Here is a 22,605-nt window from a genome sequence, read left to right on the forward strand (position 1 = left end):
ACACCAGTGTCTGTTGTTATGTTTTATGCTATTTTTAATATAGTTGTTGTTTCCATTTATGTTAGTTTCATTTAGTTTTTTTATTTAATTGTATATCCATCCTTTCCCTGTATCTCTCCAAAGAGTATATTTTTATTCTTTTCCTTCCCTGTCATCATGGTAACAACGTCTTAGATAGGCATCCTTGCATAAGAAAAATAATAATTTGAGAAGGTAGTTAATTAAGTTTATTTTGCTAGAAAATTAAGTATGATTATTAGTGTTTGACATCAGACATGCATATGATAGGGATGTTGGCTTTTTGGAAGATAGTTACTATGGTGTATGGCCGAAGAAAACACTATCTTCCGTAATATGTGGTGCAGTGTCATTATTGGACCATGCTTCAGAGTTTCAGTAGAGTGGTTACTACTGAAAATCCTAAATTTATGTGTTTGTACAGGAGAATTAAAGAAACTAATTAGAATTCTAGCTTGTTACTGATGCAAGAGCAAATGATATATGGCACCTGCTTAGTAAAAAGATTGCTTGAAAGAAACGCATTCCTTTTCGGCTCCTTTGACTTGATGGAATTTTGTGTCACAGAGACAGTAAAAGAACTACAATTACAGAATGCACGTATTCAAATTGCATATGAAAAGTAAACCACCAAATTTGTTTTATATCTGTTGCAACATTCCTTATGCGGCACTCTTTTTTTTATATATATAGATATACTTTTTCATTTGCCTATAAAAAATTAAAAAAAAAAAGCTGGAAAAAAGTTTATTTGCTTTGGTGTTACAAACTTTTAATAGATTAATAGGTGTACTACACTAAGTATAAACTCGTGTTAGTGCTTTGTGTTTTGTATCATTTCACATGCGATCAATCTAGCTGTCTTTTCCTATCCAAATTAATTTTTATCCTTTCTGGTACTTCCCTCCAATGCCCAACTTTTTAATATTATTTTCCTTATCTATTCTTCGTGTCATTTCGGGAATGTTGACCTCTATCTTCGAGCAATTTCTCTTCATACATTTTTTTGTTGTTTTTGAAAGAATAAAGGGGCTAAGATTTTATGACAGTATGCAGTTATTTAGTGGATTTGGTTGGAGTGAAATTCCTGTATTTTGGGTTAGGATTTTGTGCATGGTCTCTTGGTGCACAGTTCATGATTTTTAAACATATCTTGCATTGCTGATATGCTAAGAGATTAGGCAGCTTTATTAAATGTTTTAGCCAGAATAATTGGTATTATAAATTGGGTTCAGGATAGGTGAACATTTTGGGTGCAAATATGCATATGCTATCATTTGGCTTGTATATGTTTCTTTGTGCTGCGATGCTGGTTTTGTGTAGTAGCAGAGCTAAAATCTCAACACACAAGATAGCTCATTTATCCCGACATGATCATAAAATCTCATCAAGAAGTTGCCATGATGGTTTGACAAGATATCTAGCGTGACACTAATTTATTAACTTAGTTGTTTTCTTGTCTTTTTATTGATACTGTACCAAAAAAATAGTACACATTGGGACATAATCTTCTTACCGACAATCTAGCATGTTTTGTTACCTGTTTTTAATGTAGGCTCTTCATCTAACAATTAACCTTTAGTATTGATTTAAGACTTGCCCGTCATAGATTTTTTTAGTATTTTTTAATATTGTTTTAAGATTTTAAAGTTTAAAGTGATAGAATTTAATTTTTTTTATTTAGTATTTTGTTTAAGATTATTTTATTCTAGACTATTATGTAAACATGAAATGTTTATTATTTTTTTAAATATTTATTATTATAATTTTAGCTTGTAATAATATGTGTTGTTGTAGGTGTGATGTATATGTATTGAACGATTTAATTTAACTAATATTTTTTTAATTTATTCCAATTTATTTTTCTAAAAAGTTGATTTTATGTTAAATTTTTTAAAATATATTTTTTTTAATTTTAGGTGGGCTAATGAGTCAACTTATGATGGGTCGGATTGATATTTTCAAAATTTAACCTTAAATAATCCGAATTAGATTGATATGTATATACAGTGGGTTGGGCTCAACGGATCATAGTGACCCATTTTAAAAGCTCTAACTTGCTCTAGGGCACTTATTTTCACCCTTCCATTGTATATTTTGATCAAGAAAATTGTGTTTCCTGATATTTTAAGAATAAGAAAATTATAAAAAAGCGGGCTGAGAATGGCAGAAATGGAAGTGGGGAGAGCAGTTCCCATGGCCTTAAAAAAATGGGGTGTTTGTTTCAATTCTCAAAACTACATACTATTGACTAAAAAAGGCTACATATTATGTTGGAGAAGAAAAGACAAGGATAACAGTTCACAGCCTTTATTTACGCCATTGGTTTTATATGAACATTTAAGTTGAATAATGAATACAAAAATGGATCCCATCCCAAATTCAACTTGAACAGTGCATGGCAGCCTAGCTTTGAATTATTAGACCTATCATTAAGTTAGGTAGTAGCCTCAACACTGAAACAAGATTATGACGTGGTCCTCAAATTAGATCACAAAATTCTAACTTAAATCCATCATGCCCCATCTCAAATCCTAGGACAGTCATCTCTTTCACTCTTATTTCTTTTCTTGATATATTTTGGATTATTGTCTCTTCTCTCTAGTAATATGATTTGTTTAGAGACTTAAATACTATTAACTATAACTAAACTGAACCCAATATATGAATATATCTCATAACAAGCATTTTATAACCTCTGCAAATGCACGGAGTTTTTATATATTACAATAATCTAATTATATAAATTAAAATTACTTTATTATATTTTCTAATGAATCAAATTAATCTATAAATATAATATCATATTTAATTTGATTTAAATATGAAGATAATTGAATAATTACAACAGTAATATTTTAATAATGATAAGATTTGTTAGAACACAAAAAAAAATTAAAAATTGAAGTAATAGCATACTCATAAAAATAATAATTAATACAATTTATTTAAATTTTAACAAAAAAATGTAACTTAACATAAAATATGATTCAATTTAAATTTGAATTTGAATATTATAATAATAATAATAATAATAATAATAATAATAATAATAATAATAATAATAATAATAATAATAATAATAATGTATCTTTATTTTCCCCTTTAATTACCTTTATTATCACTTCACCTAAAAAAGATTGTGAGCTTTCTTTTTGTTTTAGCATTATTCTTCAGTTGTTATACAACATTTATATAAATCGAACTGTTAAACAATAGTTCAGTTCATGTGTTTAGAGAACTGTTTTGATATAAAAAGAAGGAATGACCTTAGGTTGGAAAAACGGGTGACTTTTGTGAGTCTCTCTTTACTTCAGTAATTTTGGAGTGTGAATTGTTTCTTATCTTCCATTGGAACATTCCGTCATTGTTATTTGAATTGAGATGCCAATGGTTTTACAAATATTATGAAGTTGATGTGATCAGAAATATTCTATTTTATTATTTTTCTTGAATCATAGTCGATCCCAATGGCCATGCAAGGTAACAATTAAGAAAAAATATTAAGTTTCAACAAGCTTGTAATTGATTAAAAGGGAAGAGATTATGATTGATCTTCCTTCACCCAGTTTATTTTATAGTTTCATTAATTAATTACAATACGATTATAGCAAACATTAACTACTACAAAAGTATTTTCTACAATGCTGGATCAGAAATATTATTTTAGTCATGCACTCTATCTTTATTGTTATATGTTGCTATTAGAACAATAATGGGTAAAATTTTATAATATTTATTTTCATATTTATGTTTAAAAATAATATTTGTACTGAATTTTATATCTGCATAGATAATAATTTTAATCTTTCTTTGTACCTACTAGGTAGGTACCTATAGACCCATACTTATGATTCACATTTTACTTATGTATAAGATTAATAATAATAAATCAATAGAAATAATTTAATTGAAACAAACATAATATTGATTCTTCTAAACATAAGTTATAAATAATTAAATACAAAGATAATTATTTAACCATTAAAATTAATATTTTAATCACTTAACAAAAACTCTAATTAAAGATTTAGTATTTTCTAATCTCTAATAGTGATATTGTTAGCGATTAAAGACTTAAAGTATTATCATAAAAAATATAATTATTTTTCAAAAGAAATTATATATATACTCCTATTTTGTAACATATATATTAATTATATATATAATATTTTATTAGTTTCGCTTGTGAGTATTTTTATGAATACCCATAAAGTCCGGACATACTTTACCATCCCTAGTTGCTACATATCCTTGGCACTAGGATGTGGTGTAGGGTAATGTTAGAAAATGATAAAAAGAAAAATAGTTACGCTATTATATTCTCTGTGATATGTTATGGTTTAACTCTTTTAAACAGCAAAATTTCCCCCAATGTTATGCTTCCTGGTGCACTACATAATGTCTAGTTTTGTTTCATTTTATATCTCCCCTCTATTCTACGCAATAAGATGCCATCTTCAATGAAAATTAGTCTACTGAACCATATATGAACCGCCCTAACAGTAAGAGTGTGTGTTCTATGATTTTTACATGACATAGTTATATATATAAATATTTTGTACTCATAAGTTTGGTAGACCTGTTTACATAGATGAGACGTTTAAGGAAACACACGTTAAGAAAAAGGATAACACCTGGGTGGATAAGAGATCAGATCAAACCTATGTAAGTATTTTTGTACAAACTTTTTTTTTTTTTTTGGTATAGTGAACAAGCTTATATACGTTAGTTAACATGTTATATAAATTATTTAATTTTTCAATAAAAAAATTAACTTTGGCTGTTTTTCATTTAATTAGGGAGATTTTATGAAGAAATTGTAGGAAGGCTTAGTAGTGGGACATAGGCCATTAACCTTACATCAAGAGTTAAATTGTGGGGTGATGTTGTTGGAGACAAGTCTTGAGACATGTCCTCCCATTATAGGCCTAGTGTGAAATCACTAATCTTGATGTCAGGAGCATCTTGTAGGAGTACTCAAGACATTTTTCTAGAATTTGTTGAACAAATTCATGAGCAAATGAAAGATTTCCAAAAATTGAGGAACAAATGAAGGAACATTAGGAACAATATCAAAAGATACAAGATCGAGAATATATTTAACATCATTAGGGAACTTACAACAAGTGTTAGTGACCTCATCAAATATCTTTAATCCAGTAGTCGTCACTATTGAAGAATATTTTGATAATAATTATTAATACATACCTAGTCATTAGAGACATGACACTTTTATGGTTTTTTTGGTATTATGACTTTGTATCATACTTTTATGGTTTTTTATACTTCATAGTAACACTTTTATGGTTTTTTTTATTACTTAGTAGCAATTATATACGGATTTGTACTATGACTTAGTAGCTCTACTATGAAGTGTTATGACTCATGTTTAGATGAAAATTAAATATTTTGTTATGGATTAATTTTCTGTTTAAACAGATACTTTTAAATTATGTGTTTGAAATTAATGAATATATCCAAATATTGATAATTTTGTAAATAAATAAATTTTAATAAAAATATATATAATTACCAAAATTAAACCCAATGTATTACAATGAGTTTTTTATAGTGAGAAAACGCACTGTATTATCAACAGAATTATCGTCTATATATTTTAGTGGATTTGATCAACTGTAAAATAGCTCACTATAATACAGATGGTGTATCCATTGTAATTGTTTACACATTCTATTTGTACTCATCAATTATCAACAGTTTTCCCTTAGTACTATTAGTACTATTGGCGGTCAAATTAGTGACAGCTAAATCCATTATATTACTCTCGAATTCATGGGTTTACATTTATGGATAGAATTATTATTACATAAAAACAATGAAACATTTATAAGCCGTCAATTTACAATAAATATTTTAATCCATTATAATAGCAAATATTATAGTGCTAGAAATCAATTTTGTACCATAAAACTAAACACATGATTGAAAAGTTTGTGACTCAAATCTGGGCATCCTAATTTGCAAGTAGCAAAACTTGACCCATATCATAAATAACATAACTCCATCTGCTAAGTGCAACTACCACCCTCCACCATCACTCATGATATATATACGGCGCTTCCTCATTCGGCGGCGTACGTCCCACCATTATTATTATAGGCAGTCATATATATAGCCACAAAGTAGTATCAATTCACATCCAAAGTAGCTAGTTAGTGACTCCCCAAAACTATGTTTGATATATTCAACATTTCAAGTTCAACCATACCCTTTGTCATTTCCCTAGGTCCACTTCACTTAAGATAATTGCTATATGTGTACACCAATAAGGAAAATTGTGGTGTAGAATACTCCCTTTGCATTTTGCAACCCTTTAGTCATTTAGTATTTAATAATATGTCTCTCCCTCCCTCTCACTTTGAATTCGTGAGTGAATTATTGATGGGGCTTTTTTTGTTTCCATTCATGGGTTTCTCTACATACAAACCCTTTCCTTTCTTTACGTCAATTTAATTTCATCTTGAAAGAATAGGGCGTTCTTTCAAAATTTGAACCGATTCTAGCTTTCTTTTTGTTTCAAAAAAATTAAGAGAGATACTCTCTTGGGACCCTTTATATGATTGCTTTAGCGTTGTGTCTAACAACTTTGATTGTTCACGGCAAAGCTTAAAAAGCGTCCCTTTTATTTGTGTAAATTTTATTTACGTGATACGGATAATGTGATATATACTATTAATCGATATTCAATTTGAACTATTTTTTCCCATGTTTATTCCTTTTCAATTCAAGTGACTGATTCTCAAATGGACTTTGGAACTTGGAACCACATGTGTCTATCTTTTGTGCTTCATTATGTTCCAATTTTGCTCGAATCCCATGCAGTTTGACTTTTCATTAAATCAGAAAAGATAAAAATTAACACCATGTGTAAAAACGTAATATGTTGGATAAAAAATAGTAGTAATAACAAAAGGAATAAATCAATTAATTCAATAAAATCTATAAAAGAAACAACATATAATTTACATAGACATAAAAAAGAATTTACATTTTTATTTTATATTTTATTTAATTATATTATTTTACTTTTAGATGTGAATATAATATAAAGTCTAAATATTTTTTTCTTTCTATCAGTTTTTTATTTTATGAAATGGGATATCCTATCTCATTGTTGGTTAATATTAATAAGATTTTTCCTATCGATTATAGCCAAAAGAAAATACACGCCGACGTAGGTCCATCCCACTATGGATGAAAACAATGATATCAATTATTTATACATATAATTAAAGACTAAACCAATTCCTAATTTAGGTAAGTGTGTGTTTTGATTATTATATTCACTTTTAGTATGGTGTTAGCTTCTATGGAATCTTTTGTTAGCAAAAGCATGCCCCCGTGAGTAACATGTCGCAAAGATTTAGGGTTATGATGATTATTCATTCTCTTCCCCATTGTTGAATCTAGAAAGGGTTACCTCCTAAACAAAATCTTCCACTCCCTTCCATGAAGCATATTTCATGACGATATGCACAATTTTTTAACAATTATAATCAATTACAATGTTATTAAATTAAAAGGAATTTATAGGACTCTGTACCTTATTATTTTAAATTAAACATCATTTTTTAGATCATAAGAAAATAACTTTTTCACCACCCCAGTTTTACAATGTTGTCGAATTCCTATGAGAGATCTCTTCCAGTGATTGAAACTAGTGCAATTTTTTTATTTTGAAAAGAAAAGGTAAAAGATCTTACGTTAAATTCTTTATTAGATAAAAATCTTTAAATTAACTCATTTTTATTTTTCATCTATAAAAATTGCACGTTTGGATTTGAATTTTAAAAAATCCGAACATTAATAACAAGAATTCCACTACATTTTGCAATTCCTTATTAAATATTTAGTAATTGATCTGATATTGAATATTCTATAAAAAAAACCTTTTACTGAAATAGTAATTAGAAAGATAAATAACATAAATAAGATTCTTTCATCTCGTAGAGTAAATTTTATTTCTTCTTAGCTAAAACATAATTCCAAAACTACACATTCAATTCAAACCATAATTATTTTTTACCCTATTCCCTTTTACCTTTCCTTGTTCCAGTTTTTTTCCTGTTAAAGCCACTCTTATTGTTAAATTACCATGTAATTAATCTAGTACAAGAATAGGAAATTGTTGAAAACCAACTTTATGCATGCGTCAAGCACATTGTGATTGATATGTCATCTTCAAGTCAAATTAAGTCCCCCGTTGTGTATACACATTTGTTGTGCTGGTGCTCCTAATCAAATATTCCACTTAAACCGTATTTGAAACTTGAACAAGGATTGAAACTTGATATTTGCTCAATTGGGTTGTTGTTTCACCATCTTTGAACAGTACTAGGCCTCCATGTCATCCATATGAAATGAGTTGTTTCCTATAACAAGAGAGGGAATCATTCTCCAATTAATCTTGTCCCTTGCTTGCTCACATACATATATGTAGTTCTGTCCCATCATATTATACATTTTTATTAATGCTTCACATTTTGCTAATTAATCACCCAATTAGAAGCTTAGGTCCATATACTGTAGTTTTGACCTATAAAAAATGGCCAATTGGGTTTGTTGAAAAGGAAAATGATGGTGACCACACTTGAGGAATTCCTTGCTTTTTTTTTCTCCGTGCGGAAGCAAGCTCTTGTCCAATTTGCACTTGTCTTAGAAGCAACAAAGACATGTGGTAACTAATCAATAGATTGTAGATATCAAATTATACTATATTCTTGGTCAAATAGAATCATGGCCTTACATAATTTCGCACATATGGAAATAGTTGTTACTGTTAAATTCAGACACAACCTTCTAGTCCAAATACTGAATCTCCTTTTTTTTTTTTTGCACGGTTGTTGCAGCCCCTGCCCCATCTCATCATATATCCTTCAACTTTCGAATCATTACTGGATATTAATTGCAGCACTGCCAACCAATAACAACGTATTATTCGCATAAGAAATGGTACCTTGTATAAATCTCATACAACTTTGGTAAATAAACAAAAGGTTTATCCTCCCCTTTACAATCTTTCGAAGCAATAGATGTATTATAAACGCTGATAATACGTTAAATTTTATTTTAAAACTATATAATATTAAGTGAATTGAAGTTTCTTAATGGATATATATCAATTAAGGTTTTAAAAAATAGTTCGTGATCAGACTTTTGACCGTGATGTCAAGATTTTGGTCGTAATTTGGAACGCAACAGATAGATTTGTTTGTAATTATTTTGTAATATCAAAGATCACGATGAAAATATGACTATGATTGTGAGTAAAGTGCAATTAAAATCTTGATATATATAATTGCATCCAAGTAACTGAAAGTGTTATTAGTTACGTTTATTTATAATTTCTCGTAATATCAATAATCATGACGAGATGACAATTGTGATTGTCATTAAAATATAATTTAAAACCTTGAATATATATATATATATCACAAGTAATTGAAGGTCCCATCAGGTTTATCTAATGGGATCATGAAATTGAAAGCACTAATTAACTGAAGAATATGCATATGCAGTTGAAGGTTCCATCAGGCTCTAAAGCCAGAATTTTGGGCTTAGGAAGAATTTGCATAGGGATTATGAAAAGGTACTGATAGACTCCAACGACTATTCTCTTTAGCTAAACGTAGTAGTGCCTTTGTGTTAATGATGAAAACGAGTTTATTATGACGTTGGACCAACCTATATATGCAATGCACCCCACCACTTTAATCCATTCTATATGATCACATTGCTAGCTCCTCTGACTCAAGTGACCACATGTCTCTCTGCTTGTAGAAGCTGCTGAGTGTGTTGATAATTTAATAGCACTCCATATTCTGTGGTTGGCATAAATTCGAATTCATGAAGGCCCTGGCTTCAATCATGGTAGTACTTCTTTTGTATTAAAGTTCAAAGATCAACCAAGGGATTCGAATTCTGTACTTCGTATGTCCGTGTGTACATAAGGAACTTTTGTTGCTTACTAATGTTCACAGGATATAGCATTTTTCAGAGTGAAAATTCACATTGACATAATATGGTTATTATGATGATTACTTTTATATTTCATTATGATGGCATCAGTCATCACAAAAACCTTGCAATGTTAGAGCCCATACTTTCCTTGAATGCCTTTTTTTTATATATATCTAGCGACTAGCATGGCAGGGCAGACTAATTATATTTCTCTTTTCACGGATCAAATTTAGATGATTTTTTGGAAGATTCAATGTAGATTGTTTTAAAAGTTTAAAACTACAAATTAATTAAAATTTAAGAGATATTATGAGAAAAGTGGTAATATATTTTAAAAGAATTATATATAATATAGAAACTTTTTTGGGGGTGTAACTATATATGAAACACGCCACTCCTAATAACTAATATAGATTTGTTAACAAATTCCTTATAGATAATGAAGATATTTTCAAATACATGTACAATGATATATATATATATATATATATATATATATATATATATATATATATATATATAATATTTAACAATAGAAATAGTATAATGATAATAAAAATGTACATTGAAATATAAAAATTAATTGTTAATTTGATATTTTAATTTTAGAAAATAATTAACCTCAATTTAATTGATAAAATGTTTTGTTAATATTGAGTAGTGATTTTTAAAAATATAATTTTTGTTAGATAATTGATTAAAAATAAAAAAATACTAATAAGATTTTCTTTGTAAGAGTAAGGATTTGAGCAACTTATTACTTATTTACAGGATTTGAATTTATTGTCTCTTGAACAACCACTTGTTAATAATAATGAAAACTCAAGTTTATATATAAAAAAAAAAATGAAAGCTCAAGTTTATAAGGGTAGATTATTCAATTATAAAATATTTTAAATTTGAATTTTTCATATTAAAATATTAATATAAATTATTAAACTTAATTGCATTCTTTGTGTCAATACTAGCCTATGTGCGGTTTTAGTTTTATTGATTTTAATAACTCATTTTTTTCTAAGCAAAGAATATTATTAATAGCACAAGTTGTGCCTCAATATGGTAAAAAATTACAAGGATTTCAAATGTCCTTAAAGCAAGTCTGATCAATAATTCACATTTAATCCTTATAGTTTTTCAATTATTCAAATTATATGTCAGTCACTCCAAATTTTATCCAATATTTAATAAAAACATAATAGAGGTGTTATTAGTACATATCATTGACTTGTATGCGTTGGTAAAGGAATATATATATATATATATATATATATATATATATATATATATATATATATATATATATATATATATATATATATAATGGCTTTTGTTATATTTAATATACTCTTATTTTATACAAATGAAATATACATCGAACCCTAATTTTAAAAATACTTATGCATCACACCTATGTTATATTTATGACTTTCTGTTAATTATTGGATAGAATTTTTAGGTGAGGAACTTAGTATGAACAATTGAATATCTATAAGGAGTAAATGTAGATAATTAAAATTAGGATACCAGCGTTGCTTCTAAACTAAATTATGAGAATAAAAAATATAATTACCCAAAATTATTAAGCCTAATTTTATTTAAAAATTATTTTCGTAAATTTTATATTTTTTTCTAAAATTATTAAAATCTATAAATCAAAATAACATTATAACATCATGTCAAATGTCATATTTGACAAAAAAAAGCTGATAAGTAAGTTTAAATTATGAAACTAACTTATTATTGAATTAGAAACATTTGGTAAAATTAGTAATTAAACTAATTGTTATGTGTAAAATGATATAAATAGATGTATATATATATGAATTTGTACAAGACATTTTAACTGTTATAGACATAAAAATGTTTTTTTTATAATTTTAATTTTATGTATTTGAGTTAATTTTGAACCATTATCTTTGTTTTTCACTTTTTCTTCTAAAAATTGAATATTTATTAAATTTAAAACAAATAATTTGAATAATTATAATAGTTTAATGTGTAAAATGAAAATGTATTAAAATAAATAGTTCAATATTTAAAAAGATGTTAAATGATAATATTTATTTAAAACATTGAGGGTAAAAATAGAAAATTATAAATCCAAACATTATAAAAGTAACATAAAATAATTTATTAAAGATTTTTAGTCAAATATACATATAAAATAGTATTGAATAAATTATAAATTAACTGAAATGAGTTCAAATGACATTCAAAATGAATTTCTAACTAGCTTTGGACTATGCATGGTTTCTAACTTAATTATCTTGATGAAATTCGTCTATAGAACTATTTATTATAGGGAATTATCAGTTTATAGAGCTTTAAAGCTCCTCTATTTTTCCCTTAAAAAATCCTCTATTTTCCTAAAATTTTATAACTGAAAAAGAGTTAACCCTTTTAAAAAAATATATATATTGCATTAAAACTTTCAATTTCTCGTGAGATTCAGCATCACATAAAGACGAATTACTCTAGAACACAAAGCGGAAAGTTGCACCAAAAACAGAGACTTTCGTCCCCTAATTATGCCCAAAATTCAATGAAACACTAATTGACTAGGAAGATCCAGCTAGGTAGAGCAATGTTTTATGTCATGGGGGCGTAAGTGCCGAAAATGTTGGCATTAAAAGAAACAAAAGTACAAACATTATCCAATTATTTCACCATTGTGACCAACCAATTAACCCATTTACAGCCCCACATATTTGACCACGGAAATATTCCTTGCCGTTTGTATAGTTTCCATTGCCCTCCACAACATTAACATTCAAAGGGACAAAGGATGATGAATGAGGCTTAAAGAGACAAGTACTAGTAGTAGCAAACTGTGTAAAGTAGTGGCATGAGAAATCCAAAATGGCAGAGGGAAGAGGGGCTAGCTATAGAAGAAACAAAACAAAAAAGATTTTCATAAAAGGAAGAAATGGATAAAGAACAAAAGAAAGGTGTTGGTGTGTGAAGCTTTTAGGGGAGAAAAAAGTGAAAGGGGAGAATGTTAAGATCAAATAAAAATAAAGGGCAAAGCGTTAAGGGGCACATTGAATAGGAATAAATGCAATGCAGTGATTCAGTGACTGGCTGAAGATTTTGTTACGGTAAAACGTATCTGTCAGGGTCTCTCTTGTAATTGTTGGGTTCAGAGAGTGAGGGCCATAACACAAACACAAAGACCTCAGTGAGAGGGACACAATCACAACACGCTTACATGACACACTGGACCCACCTTACCCAGCCAAGTTATTCTTCATACATCCTTCCTCATTTATTTTGCATATTTGAAGGTGACATTCAAATATTCAATAATATTTGCATTGTTTTTCTTTTATTTTCCTGTAATTTTTTAAAAAATTATTATTATTTCTTTAAAATAATCCTTCTACACGGACAATTATATTATTTTTTTATTCATAAAAATTAAAGACATGTATTATGAGTTTAGAACAATTCACACATACTGTTTAACCATGTTCAACTAACTGAATTAAACTTCCTTAATTGTATAATTATATTGTTAGCACTAGATATAGTGAAACAGGTTAATTTTTCACAATATATATTGAACAAAGGTTTGAATCTCTATCCCATAATTAATATCTGACCATATCCCTTTCTCAGTGTATTGATTTGTAGTTTTTGCTTAATATATATTCCTTTTCCAATTTTTCAAGTCATTTTTCTAGTCGCTTTACACTATTAGAAAATATTCTTAACCAACAATATTTTACTACTTGACTAGTACATCAAACTAGTCCTTCACATTGGAAGTCATGTGATTATGATATCATTACTTAATGATAATACTTAATGCATGGGAGGTACTAAAATAATGGATTAAAAGAAAATTTTGTAAAAAGATTATGCATTAAAAACATAATATATCAAAAGTCTCAAACATTTAGATGTGGTTGCTATGTCAGACTAGTAAATGACATGACAACTCATGTGATTTCTAATGTGATTATTGTTGATGGATTGACAAGTGCACTAATTTGTAAAATTAAAATGAAAGTTCGAGTATCATATTCACAAAAACTTTTTTTATACTTATATAGATGAATATTTGATTAAGAACAAGATTTGGAAAGGTTGTAGAAAAATAATAATTTAAATTGATAGAAAATTAAATCAAACAAGAAGAAAAATTAAACAAAAATTTAAATTAAAAGACAGAAAGATTAGAGTACACCATAATATTGTAGAAGTAAATTCAGAATATAAGAATGTTGGGAACTTAGCCTACAGAGTTACTCTTTGATGTAATATTAATGATTTTTCTCTATTTATAATTATTTCAATTTATACATGTATCTACTAGTATACTCTAACTTTGGTCCCCCACACGAAAGAGCCTAATTTATCAATTTTCTCTTCCAAATTCCTTTGTAGAGCTAAAATAGTAAATCACATTTAGAATATAGATGTATAACATGCTAACCAAAATTCAACCTATCCCTAGTGATGACTTTATTTAAATATCATTTCCTAGTCCTATTAGAAAATAGCGTTTCACAACGCTATCCCTAAAACTTACTATGCAAATGAGTGGTCAAGACACAAGTAATAATATTAAGCACAAGAAATGATTATGCAAAAGTAATATTATTAAATAGATAGGAAGAGAAATTATATCAAGAGTAGTTAACTATCAAGTTCCCAACAAAGGAGATTTAGCCTCTCGTTGTCATGAAAACATTATAATTGCAAGAGAAAAATATTTAGTTAAGGAAAAAAAGATAAGAAAGAAAATGGAGGGAAGGAATAGCCCCCAATACTTGTTTCTCATTCTTTTAGCCTTTGTCTTCTATAAAAAAAATTATATTCTTTTGAAATTTTTGTGTGTCTTTTCCTTCTTCTCTCTTCCTCTTTTATAGGTGCATATTAGAAAGCTTCTTGCACTAAGCCCGCCTTTACTTTCTTAAATTAGCTTATTTTCCTTAATTATTCATACTCTCCTTAATTAGCTTGTTTTTCTTAATTAGTCATATTTTCCTTAATTAGTTCACTTTCCTTAATTATTTCTACTTTTTTTGGGCTTTATTTTACTCATTAAGCATCATAAATTCATCACTTTTAATAACAAAAACTTAAATGATATTAATTTAACAATTATTTTCTTAAAAAGGAAAAATTATGAGAGAAAAATTATAAATTCCTATATAATTTAGCCCCAAAATATACTCATAATTAGTAGTTGTCAACTATCATATTATCACTTAATACTTAATAGTGATATTTGACAACAAGGACAAAAAATATCAACGAAAGAAAAGTATAAGAACTAAGACTGGTCAATTATTTTGTTTACAGACTATAAGTGAAATTCGGAAAAAGAAAATTAGGGACCAAAAACATATTAAACCTTATTTTAAAATAAATAATATCATTAGGGATGTGCACTAGTTTGGTTCAAGTTAGAAATCCTTTATCGAGCCAAATCGATGGGTGTTGTTATCCCTATCGTCTCCGACCGTCCAACTCATTGGTTTATGTGGATTGCAAGTTAGTTGATTCAGTATACACGGATTACCATCATCATCAAGTCAATCAATGACGATCTTTCTCACTTTTCACCACTTACGGTATCCATTTTTTTTTACAACATTGATGGAGCTATGTAATTGACCTTAAAGATGAGCAACCATTGGATCTGGAAGAGAGCAAAATTGTCTCCATTTATGGTGCCACCACCTTCTCACACCACCATTGAACAACCTCCTTAGATCTTAGAAGATAGCAAAGTAGCAATGTAAGAGGAAGAGGGAGTTGGTGGCAACATTGGTTAGAAAAGGAGATGAAGACAAGGTGGTGGTAGACATTGGTGCGATGGCACTGGTGTGAGAGAGACAAGAGGAAGAAGGGGGAGAGTGATGAGATGGGAATGACGACTAGGGTGTTTTAGGGGAAGGAAGAAAGCGAGGGTGAGCCTTAGGCCTTAACTGTTATGTATGAGGAATAAGGGATATTGGGCTTCACTTCACAATAAATGGGCGTAATAAGGGAAAGAAAATCATTAAGTTATTGGTCTCAGTTCGGTTCTGGTTCTAACAACTACAAATCTACACACTGAACCCATCAATAATAACCCATGCTAACCCATTCTCAATACCTGACTTAATTGTTAACCCATTCGAACCCACTAGTTTTGCAAAAAAAAAAAATTGTTATGGGTTGAGTCAGATAAATATGCATACCCCTAAATATCATATTATACAAAATATTGTCTATTAAATAAAAAAATATCATTACTTCACTTATGATCGGTCTTGACATTTTAGGGGCTCAAGATAAAATAATAATAAGGAATCTTATATATAAATATTTAAAAAAATAAATATATATTACATAAAAAGGATATATAAATATTGTTATTATCACATTATCTAATAAAATTTATACTTCCAATTTAGGATCCAATTTACCATCATTTCCATTTCTTCCTTCTCTATTTCTTTCACTTGTTTTGCTAATTAGGCATGAAAATGAGTCAAGCCTTACATAAGCCCAAGCTACAAACCCAAGCTCAATCCTATTACTTGTGACATACTTATTTTTTAAGTTTAACCTGACCTTTATATAAGTCTATTTGACCCATAAACCAGTTTACGAGCATAGCATATTTAATGTTAGTGCCTTAAATCATGTCAAGTGATCAAATAACACTTTTTGCATTTCTTCTAAAAGCTAATCTAAACATTTTAATAAAACAATCACCACATTCTTTTTGCTGCATATTACCTCTTGCCAAATCAATTTGACTCTTGCTACAATGTTGCTCATTCTTCTGTTTCATTAATTGTAATCACATGTTTTTAGTTTTAAATTTTTTATAAGCAAATTAAAATGTTATTATTAAAATCAAATTTGACACATGTAACAAATAGCATTCCTCCATTGCAAGTTCCAACCAAGCCACTTCTCCCTTGCAATTTCCAAAACATGAATCACAAAATGACTAATAGCACCCCTCTCTTGCAAGTTGCAACCAAGTCACTCCATCCCGTGAAAAGCACCCCCACCTAGGTCGGGGAATACTTATTTAGATTAGGAACCAGGAGTGAGGTGGGTTATTTTATAATATTATATATCATATTAATAATATATATATATATATATATTAAGAAGATACTATTATTAAACAATTAGTCCTTCGAACTTAATAAGCTTTTTTCTAAAGGTTATGATCTAACCTATTTAACTAATTTCTTTTTATAAAAAACTTAAATTTAACATTTTTGTTCCATAAGTCGAGTTAAATTAGATCTTAAACAAGCAGATCATAGGCTTCGTGCATGTGTGTTCTTTTGCACGGGATATCCTATAGTTATAATACGTGTAAAAAACTAATAACTAGTTAAAAAGAAAAGGAGGGTAAAATAGCATGTCAGGATTACTTCTTTGAATCTTAATAACATGCATGTCCTGGCTGGCCTTTGGTTGTTAAATTGTATCTATCTCTCCTACATTCCCAAACCAGCTTGCAGATATGAGGATGCAGACACAATGGATTCTTTCCAGCATACTTGATAGTAACAATGACTCGTTATTATTGCCCATCACTATTAATGTTTCTTACTATATATTCTATCGATTTGGTTTGGTCACAATCTGATTCTGTGCATTATCGTTACTTGTTTCGTGTCTATTGATAGTGTCTTTGTCCGTGCACGAACAATTCGTGTAGGTACACACATAGGTGTGTAGTTTTAGCTAAGAAATGACAAAAAATACTCATACTCTCATACAGTTAAACCCAGCAGTTTGACAACCGTCCAAATTTAACTTATAATAATGTTAATTAAATTTTAATCTAAAAACATGCATAATTGTAAAATGCTACGTGTTATAATTTTTTTAATGAATTACTACAATTAATATTATTAGAATATATAATTTTTTGAAAAATAACTACTAATCCAATCATAAATTCACGCGTTAGTAGTATATTATTAATCGCAACGTGTTTTAGACGTAATATCGCATGCAAAAATCAATATTACTGGGGAAAAAAAGAGATGAATTGAAGTGTCACAAGATCCCACCAATCCCAGAACTAAAGTCTAAAGGGATTGCAAGTATAAATTAAGTGAACTCCGGCAATAAATTAATAGAGGAGAAACCATTAATTAGGTGTGAGACATTCCTAAAAAGTCATTTTAATCAACTAATAATTTATTATTTAATTAACATAATTAATTTTATCTGATTAATATAAAGATCGTTAAAAATTAATTTTATATCTCATAATTTATAGTTGGATTTTCCCCCATATATATACTTGATGTAGTATTTGACTATTTGTGCTTATATATTTTTTTTCTTTTTATTCTCAATAATCTACTAAAATTCTTCATTAACTCCCTCCTTTAATATTCAATTTGTATTTAATAAAACTCTTTACAATTACATAAAATATTTTTTCTATAAAATAAAAACCAAATAAACCTATGTGTTTAAGTTATGTTACGTTTATTTCTACTTTAATTGTAGTTTTATTAAATACTTCTAATTCAATAAATTAACTTAATTTTTCAATAAACTGAAAAATATTTTTTATTTTATTTTTTACGCTAAATATAATTGTTACCCTTCAACCAACATTAGGTAGTCCAAGTAAAGCTGAGCTCAAATACCTTAAGCATTATCTTGGATTCAGGTTAGGTTTGTTGGTGAAAATTTATCATCGATAAAATCAATTAATATTAAATGAATAATAACAAGTTTACATCTATTTTTTTTTTGTTGGCAAATAAAGGATGTATATTAGTAACGGTAAAATAAAAAATATCTTTGATTTATTTTTAATATTTTTTAACAAAAATCAAAATAATTAATGTTGTATTAAACATTTTTTATTTGCTCATTGTAAATATCAATTTTCAGCCAATTTCTTTTTACCCATTTTGTTTTTTTTTTAATTTTAAGCAAATTTTCTCAAGATCAATTGTAAGATTTATTTAGATCAGACAATAAAACAGTTTACCGATTTTCTAGTTAGACCATCAATGATCAATCTAGTCCCCTTTTCAAAACATTGATGTAAAGAGTGTAACCCTAGCTAATTCTCTCAACGTGAGATACAGTTCTATTTAAAGGTGAAAACATACATTTTAATAATGTGTATATCATATAATCTAATGAGTTTGGCACTTGTAGTTATTAATGCAAACGAAATTCATCAAATGAGGTGTACTTTACACGTACGTGTTGATGAAAATGCAAAAAAAGAAAAAAGAAAAAAGAAAAAAAAGAAAGCATGCATCAAAATCAACACTATTCCAATTGTCTGTTTCCACTCGTGTGGCAGGTGGACATTAAAGGCAATGCAAGCAGAAATATTCAGCGTTATTATAACTGTATATCTATATATCTTCTCCTTTTCAATATTTGTTGTAATAAATTAAGAATGCATGAAAAAGAAAGGTTCACTTTGCATGCATGGCATGATCATGAAGACAATAATATTCATCTATCTATCTAGGTATCAGCCCAGAGAGAGGAATATTTCATTAATGGACAAGCTAGCTGGATGAACAGTTTTACACTTTTATTGATCGATGTTTCAAATCAGAACTCTCTCATGCTTACAAACCTAATATGTCATCAGACACTTCTTCATAGAACTGTAACATCCTTGTCCCCTCTTTCCTTGCTAGGAGGAACTCGTGACCAAGATAGATATATAATGAAGGATTTAATTAAGGTGGTAGTAAATGCTATAATATTGGTATGTTCTACACAACTTCATACATTTTTAATAATGTCATATTTCTCGTGCAGAGGATTGATCATGTTTAGTAAACTGTATGTCTTACACCCAACTGAGATCAGTCATATATAGTCATAGATCAGTAGTGAAGACCCTGTCAAAGGATTATATTTACATATATGTGTGGTATATATTTTGTTTTCGGGATATGATTCACTTATTTGTTACCTGCAGGGTTGTGTAGAGAAATTTTGACCCTTTATAGATAAATTTTACTTTATTTTTCTAACTTTCTAAGTACTAAATTTTTTTTAAGGTTTTATGATTAATTAATGAACATCTACTTTATGATAGTATATTCAATTACTACTAGGAGTGGTTTTGTCCATTTTAGCCTAACTAAAAAAACCACAAATTTTACTTTCAAAGAAATGTATTTGAAGTTGTGTGAAATTAATTTTGGGTAAATACTCAATTTATTATATGAAAATGTGATGTGTTGACATATTGATGTCTAAAAGTTGAAAATTTTGAATTTAGTTTTTGAATATGAAAAAAGTGCGACAAATTATCTTGTTGGTAACTTTTTTCCATTATCCCTAATGTGTACGCCTACATGACACATCTGTGATGATGTTGTAGCTTACGATTGTCATATATATGTTCACATGTTATTTACGTAATTATCATGTGTCTAAAAGTTGATTTTTTAATTTAATCTTTAAATTTAATAATTTGTTGTCATTTTAATATTTGAACTTAACTATTTAAAGACATTTTGATTCTTAGACTTAATCACACACTGTCATTTTGATCTCTGAAGACACTTTTAATTTTTCAATTAAGTCTTATGTTTCATATAAATTATTAGCATTTATATTATCATATTTCTTCATTTCTATTCTTTATTCCTCATTTTTTTCACTTTCCTTTTACCAATTTTATCATTTAAATTATACTATAAATATGAAACTAATTTATGAGCGATTACATAACATTAGTTAGCAACTAAATCTAAGATATTGCTAATATGATTCTATAAGGTTCCAAATTAGATCTTTTACCCAAATCACATATTGATATTATCTTATATGCTATTAATATATGTAGAATATTAGTTTAATTAATAAATTATATTTTATGGAATAACATTAATCACAAAAATACACTTAAAAAAACTTGAGAATCACAAAAGGGAGAAAAATAAAGTTGTTATAACTATTTTCTTGCATATCCTTTTTCACTAGGGCAAGTGTAGTACATCCTGCTCCCTTTTTTTTTTGTCTTTGGAGTTTTCAAATCGTTGCTTAAGGGTAGGGTATTAGAGGACATGACCCTCAGGTGGCACGTGAAACACCTACCATTTTTCATTCTTTTGATTACATTTGGAGTGTGGAGAGTGGAATTTTTTTTCTTAAGGATGAAGGAGATGTAAGTGGGAGGGATAATGTAGGATCCATGCAATGTGATCAATTGGCACATTATCAATGATCAAAGTGAAATGATCAACCATATCAAAAAATGTAAATAACAAATGTTATTTTCACAAATTACTATCCCAAGGTATATAGAGACATTCAAGAATTTTAAATGTAATGGTTACTTCAGAGTGTTGAAGAAGCTCTTTGAAATTTTTTAATTGAATAAAGTGTAGCTTCTTAAAGATGTTAGACAATGTTTATTAAGAAAAAAAAATATATAAATAGTTTTAAAGATATTTTTAGAATTGATGCTTCTATTGAATAAATGATGAATTTTGCATCCACATAACCCTTTGGTGCATGACATGCGAAGCACATATCATTTTTCATTCTTTTAATCATGTTTAGAGTCTAGAGAGTGGAAAATTTTAAGGATGAATGGTGTAAGTGGAAGGGATATGACCTAGGATCCATGTAATCGATTGGTACAAGATGGATGATCAAAATGAAAGGATCAAGTATATTAGAATTGTAAACAACAAATGTTATTTTCATGAATTATTACCCCAAGGTATATAGGGACATCAAAGAATTTTAAATGTAATGATTACTTGATAGTGTTGAAGAAGCTATTTAAATTTTTTTAATTGAATAAAATCTAAATTCTTAAAGATGCTAGAAAATGTTTATTAAGAAAAGAAATAGTTTTAAAGATGCTTTGTGTTATTTTCATATTAGAATTTATGTTTTTCAGTTGAATAAAGGACAAAATTTGCATACAAATGATTAATGTGAAAATCAAGATGAACTACAAAGTGGGAAAGATAAAGATAAAAAATATAAGTGATATGGAATGGAACTAAGGAAATATGATAATATTTATGTTAATGATTTACATATAACGTGAGACTTAATTATTATTATTTTTTAAAAAAATTAGAGACCAAAATGATAGTACATAGTTAATGTTAGAAGTCAAAATATTGCTAATTGATTAAGTCTAAAAACTAAAATGATAACAAATTATTAAATTCAAATACTAAATTAAAAAATTAATTTTTAAATACATAAATAACACATGTCAATTATCTAAATAACACATGATTATCTTCATATGCCGATAATCATTAGATGTGAGTTATTTAACATGTTTTTTCTTCCTTCGTTTTTTTTCTTTATCAAATTTCCCCTTTTTTTATATCTTTTAGTTTTATTTACCTTTATTATTTTAAAAGATACAAACCACAATGAGGAAAGCATAGAGACTGCATTGAACATACTCCAAAGCCCCTTTGGAATGCCCATGCTAGCGCTACATACTTATAATTACTGGTGACGAGAGGTAAAAGAACTCATTCAGTTTTTTTCTTCTTCTTTTAAAAATGCATACTCAAGACTGGGGTTTAAAATATATTTATTCTTGAACCCAATTTTTTTCTTCTAATTACTATTGTGATCATTTTGTTGATAAAG

The sequence above is a fragment of the Glycine soja genome, chromosome 2 (assembly GCF_004193775.1).
Source record: "Glycine soja cultivar W05 chromosome 2, ASM419377v2, whole genome shotgun sequence".
Classification (NCBI taxonomy): Eukaryota; Viridiplantae; Streptophyta; class Magnoliopsida; order Fabales; family Fabaceae; genus Glycine; species Glycine soja.